General features: G+C 40.0%; 1 pseudogene; it reads right to left on the bottom strand.

Moving 5' to 3' along the window:
• Positions 1 to 8,686: 8,686 nt before the first annotated feature.
• Positions 8,687 to 9,078, bottom strand: LOC112933079 (large ribosomal subunit protein eL34 pseudogene; annotated as a pseudogene).
• Positions 9,079 to 11,040: the final 1,962 nt, after the last annotated feature.

The following is an 11,040-nucleotide window of genomic DNA, read 5'->3' on the forward strand; positions in this document are numbered from 1 at the left end:
AGCTGGTCCATTGCATAATCTGGCAAGCCAAGGCCTGAGACTCTTCTTCCCACATTAGTCCCAGCTGTAGAGAGGAAAGGTCAGGGTGCAGAGAATAATAGAAAGGTTGGGCACTACTCCTACCTCTCCCTCGGGCCCTACCCCCTCTCTCTGAAAGGGCAAGAGAGGCCTGAGGAGGGGAAACAGGGGTGGGGAAACAAGCTCTCTGTAAGAGTTGAAGAGAGGCAGGGCTAGTTCTCCTGCTCACTATCCAAGGGGTCTTCTCTTTGTAGGAGGGAATTTGTGGACAAGATAGAAACAAGGAGGAAAAAGCTTTTGGCTTGGTCCTTTTTTTTTTTTTAAGATTTTATTTATTTATTCATGAGAGACATGGAGAGAGACAGGCAGAGACATAGACAGAGGAAGAAGCAGGCTCCTGGTAAGGAGCCTGATACAGGCTTGATCTCAGGACCCTGGGATCACGACCTGAGCTGACAGCAGACGCTCAACCACTGAGCCACCCAGGTGCCCCTGTCTTGGTCCTTCTTTCAGTTCATGAGTTGAGAGTTTATGTATGACATGGAGAAATGGGAGAAGGTGAGGCAGAGAGCCGAGCTGCATCTGTAAGGCTGCCATTGGAGAGTCTGATGGAGGCAGTGGAAACTGACTCTGTGCAAAGATGTCTGGGCTCCCAGTTTGGTGCCCTGAACTGGGAGGCTGCAAATGGAGAGGCCAGGACTACACATGACCTCTCACAACTATGACCCACATGCAGACTGTCAGACTTTAGCCCCAATCTGAAACATAGCCACTATTCAAGAATTCCATCAAAGGCCCCTGAGCAATCCAATTAGACTTTTAAAAAAATGTATCTGATGGTCATATATGAGACCACATGACTATAATACAAAAGGGGAGTTTTTTTTTCATACATTGCAATATATATATATATATATATATATTATACCAGATCTCACGATCAGGTATTTAACATTTTCCATCCTGTTTGTGTCTACAATGGACAGAATTCCCATAAATGAAGCTATGTCTTTCTGTCGCTACAGACTCTAGCCCTAAAACTCAGGTATAAGAAAGAAAGCTGGCATGGGGGGAGAGGTTCCTCATTCCCATGAGTTATATACTGTTTGGGGAGAGCTTTTCACTGGGGGCCTCATCAAGCAGTGGTCCCCACAGGTCAACTGTTTCCATTCCCAGTTTGGTGACACATGACTGTCTCTGGATGCAATGAGCTGCCACATCCTCCCAGAGGAATCACAGACTCACAGCCCTTTGCTCTTTCTTTCTTTCTTTCTTTCTTTCTTTCTTTCTTTCTTTCTTCCTTCCTTCCTTCCTTCCTTCCTTTCTTCCTTTCTTTCTTTCCTTCTATCAGCCTCAGGGAAATATTTTTTTAAGATTTTATTTATTTATTTATTTGAGACAGAGAGCGTGAGAGAGAGAGAGAGCAGGAGCCCTGAGAGCAGCAGGCAGAGGGAAAGGGAGAAGCAGACTCCTCACCAAGCAGGGAGCCCTATGTGGGGCTTGATCCCAGAACCCTTGGATCATGACCCAAGTCAAAGGCAGATGCTTGACCAACTGAGCAACCCAAATGCCCCCAGCCTTGGAGAAATATTAATGTAGAATTATTAAAATAGTTTATTATTTTTTACAATGTTATTTATGTTGAGAGAGAGAGCAAGAACAGCAGCACAGAGCCCGATGTGGAGCTCCATCGCATGACCCTATGATCATGACCTGAGTCAAAATTAAGGTTTGGATACTTAACCAACTGAGCCACCCAGGTGCCCTCAAAATATTTTAAATACAGACATCTGGTATAATAACATATGGATTTTTTAAAAAGCATATTAAATACCAACATCTAGTGAAGAGTACAATAACTTCATACTTTTAAAGTAGTGATAAACGTAAACAATATTTCAACATATTGCAGCAACCATAATAAGATATGAAAATCATTGTGTCTGCTGATGCCAAATGCAAGAGTACAACAGCGGTCTTCATGTTGTTAGTACAACAGTGGTCTGTTGCCTACATATGTAATTGAAGGAAATACTATGTTTCAGATACATATTAGTTAAAATAAAGATATAATTTTTTTCCCATCCAAGTTCAACGGCCCCAGGCCATAAGAAACCATTGTCAGAAGAAATTCATCTCTTTTCAATCCCTATTTCTTCAATAGAAGCCACAAACTATCCCTGAGACTAGTAGAACAAAACCTAGTATCTGGGAGCTTGAGTGGTTCAATCAGTTGAGCATTCAGCTCTTTATTTCAGCTGGGGTCATGATCTCAGGTTTGTGGGGTTGAGTCCTGTATTGGGTTCTGCTCTGAGCTCAGAGTCTGTTTCTCTCTCTCCCTCTACTCCTTCCTCGTTCAGGCTCGCTCTCTCTTAAATAGATACATACATACATACATACATACATTTTTTTTTCTAAAAGTCCTACTATGTCCTTGAGTGAAGAGGAAGAGTCTATCTATAGGTTAGTATCTCAGTAAAACTTTTCCATTTTACCTTCATTAGGGTTTATTTGCTCCTAGTTTGCACACAATCCTAATATATCTGATAATCTCTTTTCTTAACTCACAGAAAAATAGAAGCAGTACCTTAGAAAAAGGGATTTGGAGCTGCTAAGAGAACATATTTGTAATACCTAAAGAGACTGCGCACAGCCTGAAATGTAGGGAGATATTTTTTAAGGAGACAAGAATTAAAAAATCATAGAAAATTGGAAAGATTTAGTTAGTATAGAAGTAAGTAACTATATGTACGTTAATTTCCTTGATTGCTCTCTGAGATTGCAATAACATCTCTATTCAGTATTCATCTCTATTCAATACTCATCTCTATGACCCTATATTCTGAAGAGAAAACTCAATTACACATGCTTGTTAACCTATACTTAGGAAGAAGGATGTAAGGAAAAAGGATATAAAATATTTAGTACGATTTCTAGCAAGATAATTAAAATAGGCTCCCCTGGGAGTAAAGGGCATGGGGGGATTATGTGACCATTGGAGGAGAACCCATATCAGTTCAATGGCAACATTAATAGCAAATTACAGAGTGTGGAGAACAGAGCCCAGGTGACGCCCATTCATCCCAGGTGATTAGTGGGTTCTAAACTTCAGAATTCTGAAATCTTTCCCCTTCAAAGCCAAATGTCCTCAACTTCCCTTGGACCAGGGCCTGCCAAGAAGGGGCAACAGGACAGTTATTAAGGGCTGACACTGGAAGAGACTTCTGAAGTTGGCTGCTTCAACATCTGCCTTTTACAAACAAGGAAACTAAGGCCCAGAGATGATATTAGTGTAAAATTAGCATAATTTCTTCCTTAAATATTTTAGTAGAATTCAAATGATAGAGCCATCTCGGCCTGGAGTGACTTGGAATATTTTTAAGTATTGATTTGCTTTCTGATTTCAATCATAAGTGTAGAACGATGCAGATATTCCATTACCTCTTATGTCCATTTTGTATGTTTTATTTTTTCTCATATTTGCCCATTTCAAAAAAATGCAGAAACCACTGGAATAAAGTTGTCCATAATATCATTTAAAAATATTTGTAGATTCTATAATGATATGTGAGCTTTTTATTCCCAATAATGGTTATTTTATTTTTTTTATTTTTTATTTTTTTGGTTATTTTATTTTTTTTGAAAGACTTATTTATTTGAGAGAGGGAGTATGAACAGGTGAACAAGCTGAGGGAGAGAAAGAATCCCAAGCAGACTCCATGCTGAATGCAAAGCCCAATGTGGGGCTGGATGCCAGGACCCTGAGATCATGATCTGAGCCAAAATCAAGAGTCAGTCGCTTAACTGACCGAGCTACCCAGGTGCCCCCCAATAATGGCTATTTAAACATTTTCTCTTCTCGTTCTTTTTTTTTTTTTTTTTTTTAATGACAGTCACAGAGAGAGAGAGAGAGAGAGCGAGGCAGAGGGAGAAGCAGGCTCCATGCACCAGGAGCCTGACGTGGGATTCGATCCCGGGTCTCCAGGATCGCGCCCTGGGCCAAAGGCAGGCGCCAAACCGCTGAGCCACCCAGGGATCCCTCTCTTCTCGTTCTTGATCAGTTGTGCCAGGGGTTTAGCCCTTAGTCCTTTCAAAACACAAACTTTCGGGGATCCCTGGGTGGCGTAGCGGTTTAGCGCCTGCCTTTGGCCCAGGGCGCGATCCTGGAGACCCGGGATCGAATCCCACGTCGGGCTCCCGGTGCATGGAGCCTGCTTTTCCCTCTGCCTCTCTCTCCCTCGCTGTGTGACTATCATAAATAAATTAAAAAAACAAAATTCAAACATTTGTCTTTATTAATATTCTCTGTTGTATGTTTGCCTTCTACTTCATTAAGTTCTTTTCTTTTTTTTAAGCTTTTATTTATTTATTCACGAGAGACACAGAGAGAGAGGCAGAGACATAGGCAGAGGGAGAAGCAGGCTCCATGCAGGGAGCCCGATGTGGGACTCAATCTGGGACCCCAGAATTACGTTCTGAGCCAAAGGTATGGGTATGTTGTATTTATATCAGCATTTAGTTGAAACTATTTCTCATTTCCACTGGGAGTTCCTCTCCTATAGATTATTTAGAAGTGTATTTTTTTAAAAGATTTTATTTATTCATGAGAGAAACAGAGAGGCAGAGACACAGGCAGAGGGAGAAGCAGGCTCCATGCAAGGAGCCCGACATGGGACTCGATCCCAGGTCTCCAGGATCAGGCCTTGGGCTGAAGGTGGCTCTAAACTGCTGAGCCACCCAGGCTGCTTTATTTAGAAGTGTATTAAAAAACTTTTATGCATACAGAGATTTCCTTGTTAATCATTCTGTTATTAATTTTTTTTAAGATTTTATTTATTTATTCATAGACACAGAGAGAGAGGCAGAGACACAGGCAGAGGGAGAAGCAGGCTCCATGCGGGGAGCCCGACGTGGGACTTGAGATTCGGGTCTCCAGGATCACACCCCAGGCTGCAGGCGGCGCCAAACCGCTGCGCCACCGGGGCTGCCCGGTTATTAATGTTTTAAGTAGGCTCTGTGCCCAGTGGGGGGCCCGATGCAGGGCTTGAACTCAAGCCCTGAATGGAATCTTTAAAAAAAAAATTGTCTTTTTAAAAATTTTTAATTATGGTCAAATACGTGTAACACAAAATTTACCATCTTAACCATTGTTTACCTTTATTTTTTTATTTGCATATAGATTTTTAAAGATTTTATTTATTTATTCATGAGGGACAGAGAGAGAGGCTGAGACACACAGGTAGAGGGAGAAGCAGGCTCCATGCAGACGCTCAACCACTAAGCCACCCAGGCGTCCCTATTTACGTATATTTTTAATTCGAATATAATTAACATAGAGTGTTATGTTCGTTTCAGGCGTACAATATGACGGTTCAACAACCCTATACATTTCTCAGTGTTCAAAAGGTAAGCATAAAAAAAAAAAGGTAAGCATACTCTTAATCGCTTTTATCATTTCCCCCATCCCCCCACCTAGCTCCCCTTTGGCAGTAGGTCCTTTGTATTTAAGAGTCGATTTTTTTGTATTAGTTAGTCCTTTGTATTTAAGAGTCGATTTTTTTTTTTTTGGTCTCTTTTTTCTTTGTTTATTTATTTGTTTGGTTTCTTAAATTCCACATATGAGGGACGCCTGGGTGGCTCAGTGGTTGGGCACCTGCCTTCCGCCCAGGTTGTGATCCTGGGATCTGGGATCCAGTCCCACGTCGGGCTCCCTGCATGGAGCCTGCTTTTCCCTCTGCCTGTGTCTCTGCCTCTCTCTCTCTCTGTGTGTGTGTCTCTGATGAATAAATAAATCCTTTTTAAATCCTTTAAATCTTTTTTAAAAATTCCACATATGAGTTATATGGTATTTGTCTTTCTCTGACTGATTTATTTCACTTAGCATTATATCACCTAGGTCCATATGTTGCAAATGACTTGATTTCACTCTTTTTTACAGCTTAGTAATATTCTGTTGTGTGTATTTACACACATCCTCTATCTGTTCATCTACCAATGGATACTTGGTTTGCTTCCATATCTTGCCTATTGTACATAATAGTGCAATAAACATAGAGATGTGTATATCTTTTTGAATTAGTATTTTCATTTTCTTTGGGTAAATACCTGATAGTGGAATTACTAGATCAGATAGTAATTCTATTTTTTTTAAAGATATTTAAAGATTTTAAAGATTATTTATTTATTCATGAGAGACACAGAGGGAGGGAGAGAAGGAGAGAGAGAGAGTGAGAGAGAGAGAGAGAGATTGGCAGAGACACAGGCAGAGGCAGAAGCAGGCTCCACGTGGGGAGCCCGATGCGGGACTCGATCTTGGACCCCGGGATCACGCCCTGAGCCGAAGGCAAACGCTCAACCACTGAGCCACCCAGGTGTCCCAGTAATTCTATTTTTAATTTTAAAAAAAATTTTATTTATGATAGAGAGAGAGAGAGAGAGGCAGAGACACAGGCAGAGGGAGAAGCAGGCTCCATGCACCGGGAGCCCAACGTGGGACCCGATCCCGGGTCTCCAGGATCGCGCCCTGGGCCAAAGGCAGGCGCCAAACCGCTGTGCTACCCAGGGATCCTATTTTTAATTTTTTGAGGAAACTTTCTAATGTTTTCCAGTGGCTGTATCAATTTGCATTGCCACCAATAGTGCAAAAGGGTTCATTTTTCTCCACATCCTAGCCAGCACTTATTATTTCTTGTGTTTTGGGTTTTGGTCATTCTGACAGGTATGAGGTGATATACCTTATTATAGGTTTTTTTAAGTTTTTTTTTTTTTAAAGTTTATTCATCCATTCATGACAGAGAGAGAGAGAGAGAGAGAGAGGCAGAGACACAGGCAGAGGGAGAAAACAGGCTCCATGCAGGGAGCCCGACATGGGACTCGATCCCGGATCTCCAGGATCACACCACAGGCCAAAGGCAGGCACTAAACCGCTGAGCCACTCGGGCTGCCCTTAAGGTTTTTTTAAATTTATTTAAATAGTCTCTACACTTGAACTCATGAGACCGAGATCAGAGTCGTGTGCTCTTCAGCCTGAGCCCTTCATTGTGATTTTGATTCGCAGTTTCCTGATGATTAGTGATGCTGAGCATCTTTTCATGTGTCTGTTGGCTACCTATATGTCTTCTTTGGATAAATGTCTGTTCATGTCTTCTGCTTATTTTTTAAAGATTTTATTTATTTATTCATGAAAGACACAGAGGAGAGAGAGAGAGGCAGAGACACAGGCAGAGGGAGAAGCAGGCTCCATACAGGGAGCCTGATGTGGGACTTGATCCCAGGACTCCAGGATCACACCCTGGACCAAAGGCAAGCACTAAACCACCAAGCCACCCAAGGATTCCCATGTCTTCTGCTTATTTAAAAAATTGGATTGTGGGGATCCCTGGGTGCCTCAGCAGTTTAGTGCCTGCCTTCAGCCCAGGGCATGATCCTGAAGTCCCAGGATCCAGTCCCACATAGTGCTCCCTGCATGGAGCCTGCTTCTCCCTCTGCCTGTGTCTCTGTCTTTCTCTGTCTCTCTCTCTGTGTCTCTCATGAATAAAAAAATTAAAAATATTAAAAAAGATAAAAAAATAAAATAAAAATTGGATTGTTAAAATAAATAAACAAACAAATAAATAAGTAAATAAAAATTGGATTGTTTTTTGGCTTTGAGTTGTATAAATTCTTGATGTGTTTTGGATATTAACTCTTTATTGGACATATCATTTGCAAATATCTTGTCCCAATCAGTAAGTTGCCTTTTTGTTTTGTTGATGATTTCCTTTCCTGTGCAAAAGCTTTTTATCTTGGTGTAGTTGCAATAGTTTAATTTTGCTTTTGTTTCCCTTACCTTAGGAGACTATCTGAAAAAATGTTTCTATGTCTGATATCAAAAAAATTACCGCCTATGTTTTCTTCTCAGAGTTTCATGGTTTCAGGTCTCACATTTAAGTCTTTAATCCATTTTTAGTTTATTTTAGTGTATGATGTAAGACAGTAGTCCAGTTTAATTCTTTTGCATGTAGCTGTCCAGTTTTCCCAACACCATTTGTTGAAGAGACTGCCTTTTTCCCATTATACATTCTTGCCTCCTTTGTTGTGAATTGGCCACAAATGTGTGGGGTTATTTCTGGACTCTTCTGTTCCATTGATTTTTGTGTCTATTTTGTGCCAGTACCATACTGTTTTGATTACTACAGTTTTGTTTTGTTTTTTTGTTTTTTGTTTTTTTTTTTTTTTTTGATTACTACAGTTTTGTAGTATAACTTGAAATCTGGAATTGTGAAACCTCCAGCTTTGTTCTTTTTCAAGATTACTTTAGCTTTTGGGGATCTTCTGTGGTTCCATACAAATTTTAGGATTATTATTTGTTCTAGTTTTGTGAAAAATGTTGGTATTTTAATAGGGATTGCATTAAGTCTGTAGATTGTTTTGGGTAGTACAGATGTTTTAATCATATTGGTTCTTCCAATTCACGAAGATGAACATCTTCCCATTTGTTTATGTCATCTTCAATTTCTTTCAGCAATGTTTTATCTTAATCTTTTAACAGAACAAGACTTTTGGTTTTTTTCTTACTCAAAAGAGCTTCATTTTTTTTTTAAGTAGGCTCCATGCCCACTGTGGGGCCCAATGCTGTGCTCGAACTCCCAATCCTGACATCAAGACTTGAGATGAGATCAAGAGTTGGTCACTCAATCGACTGAGCCATCCAGGCACCCCTAAAAGCTTCATTTTTAAATTTAGCTTTCTGACTCCGTACTTATGCCTTCAATACTTTCAAAATGATTTTCTGCTCCTCAATAAGGAAAGCACACTTGATCCTGTCACAAGCACACTTAGCACACATAGAATCATCATAGGCTCTACTGATGTGTTTTTCATTTTAGACAACCTCTTAAAAACTGTAGGTATCACAGCTCCTTTAAGTCGGCCTGGGCACACACCACAGTGGCTTTTGGTGCTTTCCCAACTGTCGGTATAAAGGTAAATGATTCTATTACCAGGTGTTCAGGGCAGCCTAGTATTGTTAGAGGCTATATTGTAGGACAGACTACAACAGTATGTCAAACACTAGACCATCCAAATACCTATACACACCATCCCTGGAAGAATCACCTTAACCATTTTTAGGTTTACAACTCAATGACGTTAAGTATATTCATATTATTGTGCAACCAATCTCCAGAACTCTTTTTATCTTGTAAACTAAAACTCTTTACCCATTAATGCCCCTTCTTCCATCCCTCAGCCCCTGACAACCACCATTCTATCTCTATAAATTTGACTCTTCTAGGTACTTCATATAAGAGGAATTATACAATATTTGTATTTTTTTGACTGATTTATGTCACTTAACATAATGTCCTCCAGGTTCATTCATACTGTAGAATATATCAGAATTTTCTCCCTTTTAAAGCTCAGTAATATTCCATTATGTGTGTGCGTGTACAGACATTTTGCTTATCCATTCATCTATTGTGAATAATGCTGCTATGAACATGGGTGTACAAATATCCCTTTGAGACCCTGCTTTTAATTCTTTAGGATATATATCCAGGAGTAGAATTGCTGGGTCACATGGTAATTCTATTCTTGAATTTTTGAGAAACTACCATACTTCTTTCCACTATTTTATATTCCTACCAACAGTGCACAAGAGTTCCAATTTCTCCATATCCTTGCCAACACTTATTTTCTGTGTTTTAGGTTTTTTAATAATAGCAATTCTAATGGAAATAAGGTGCTGTTTCATGTGGTTTTGATTTGCATTTCCTTAATGATTACAATGTTTGCATATATTTTGTTTGCTTTTTTTTTTTGCCATTTGTATAGTTTATTTGGACAACTGTTGTTCAATCCTTTTCTTGTTTTTCATTTGGATTGTTTTGTTATTGTTGAGTTTAAATTTATTACATTCTTTTACTTCCATCCCTCTTGTATCCTTATATTTAAGGTGTGCTTATTTTAAGAAGCATGTGGTTTTTAAAAAATCTAGTTTGAGGGGCAGCTCAGTCACTTAGGTGTCCAACTCTTGGTTTCGGCTCAGGTTGTAATCTCATGGGTCATGGGGTCGAGTCCTGTGTTGAGCTCCGCTCATGGGGAGTCTGCTTGAAAGATTCTTTCCCTCACTCTTTCTCTCACTTTCTCTCTGTCTCAAGCAAATGAATACATTTATTTATTTGTTTATTTATTTATTTATTGTTGAATAAATTTTTAAAATAAAAATAAGTAATCTAGGTTGAAGGATGCCTGGCTGGCTCAGTCAGAAGAGTGACTCTTGATCTCAGGGTGGTGAGTTCAAAGCTCCACACTGGGTGTAGAGATCATTTAAAAGTAAATAAATAAAACTTGTAAAAAATATCTCGTATGAGAATCTTTCTTTTAATTGGAGTATTTAGCCAATTATAATTACTAATTATTATCTATTACTGCATTACAAATTACCCCAAAACTTAATGGCTTAGACCACAACAAACATTTGGCAGAAGCTCAGCAGGGTGGAGGCGCCTGGATGGTTCAGTTGGTTAAGCATCTCTGCCTTCATCTCAGGTCATGATCCCACAGTCCTGGGATCAAGCCCCATGTCAGGCTCTCTGCTCAGGAAAGGAGTCTGATTCTCCCCTCCCTTCCCCCACTTCTCTCTCTCTCTCTCTCTCTTGCTCACTCTCTCTCAAATAAATAAAGAAAAATCTTAAAAAAAAAAAAAAAAAAAAAACAACCTTAGCAGGGTGGTCTGGCTCATGAGTTCTCATGAGGTTTCAGTCAAGGTATCAGTGAAGGCTACAATCATCTAAAGACTTGACTGGGGGGGGGTACTTGGGTGGCTCAGTGGTTGAGCATCTGCTTTTGGCTCAGGTCATGATCCTGGGGTCCTGGGATTGAGTCCCAAATCAGGCTCTCTGCGGGGAGCCTGCTTCTCCCTCTGCCTATGTCTCTGCCCCTCTCACTGTGTCTCTCATGAATAAGTAAATAAAATCTTAAAATAAAAAGAATTGACTGGGATTGAAGGATCCACTTCTATGATATTTCACTCACAGGGCT

Source organism: Vulpes vulpes, chromosome 2 (assembly GCF_048418805.1).
Source record: "Vulpes vulpes isolate BD-2025 chromosome 2, VulVul3, whole genome shotgun sequence".
Taxonomy (NCBI): domain Eukaryota; kingdom Metazoa; phylum Chordata; class Mammalia; order Carnivora; family Canidae; genus Vulpes; species Vulpes vulpes.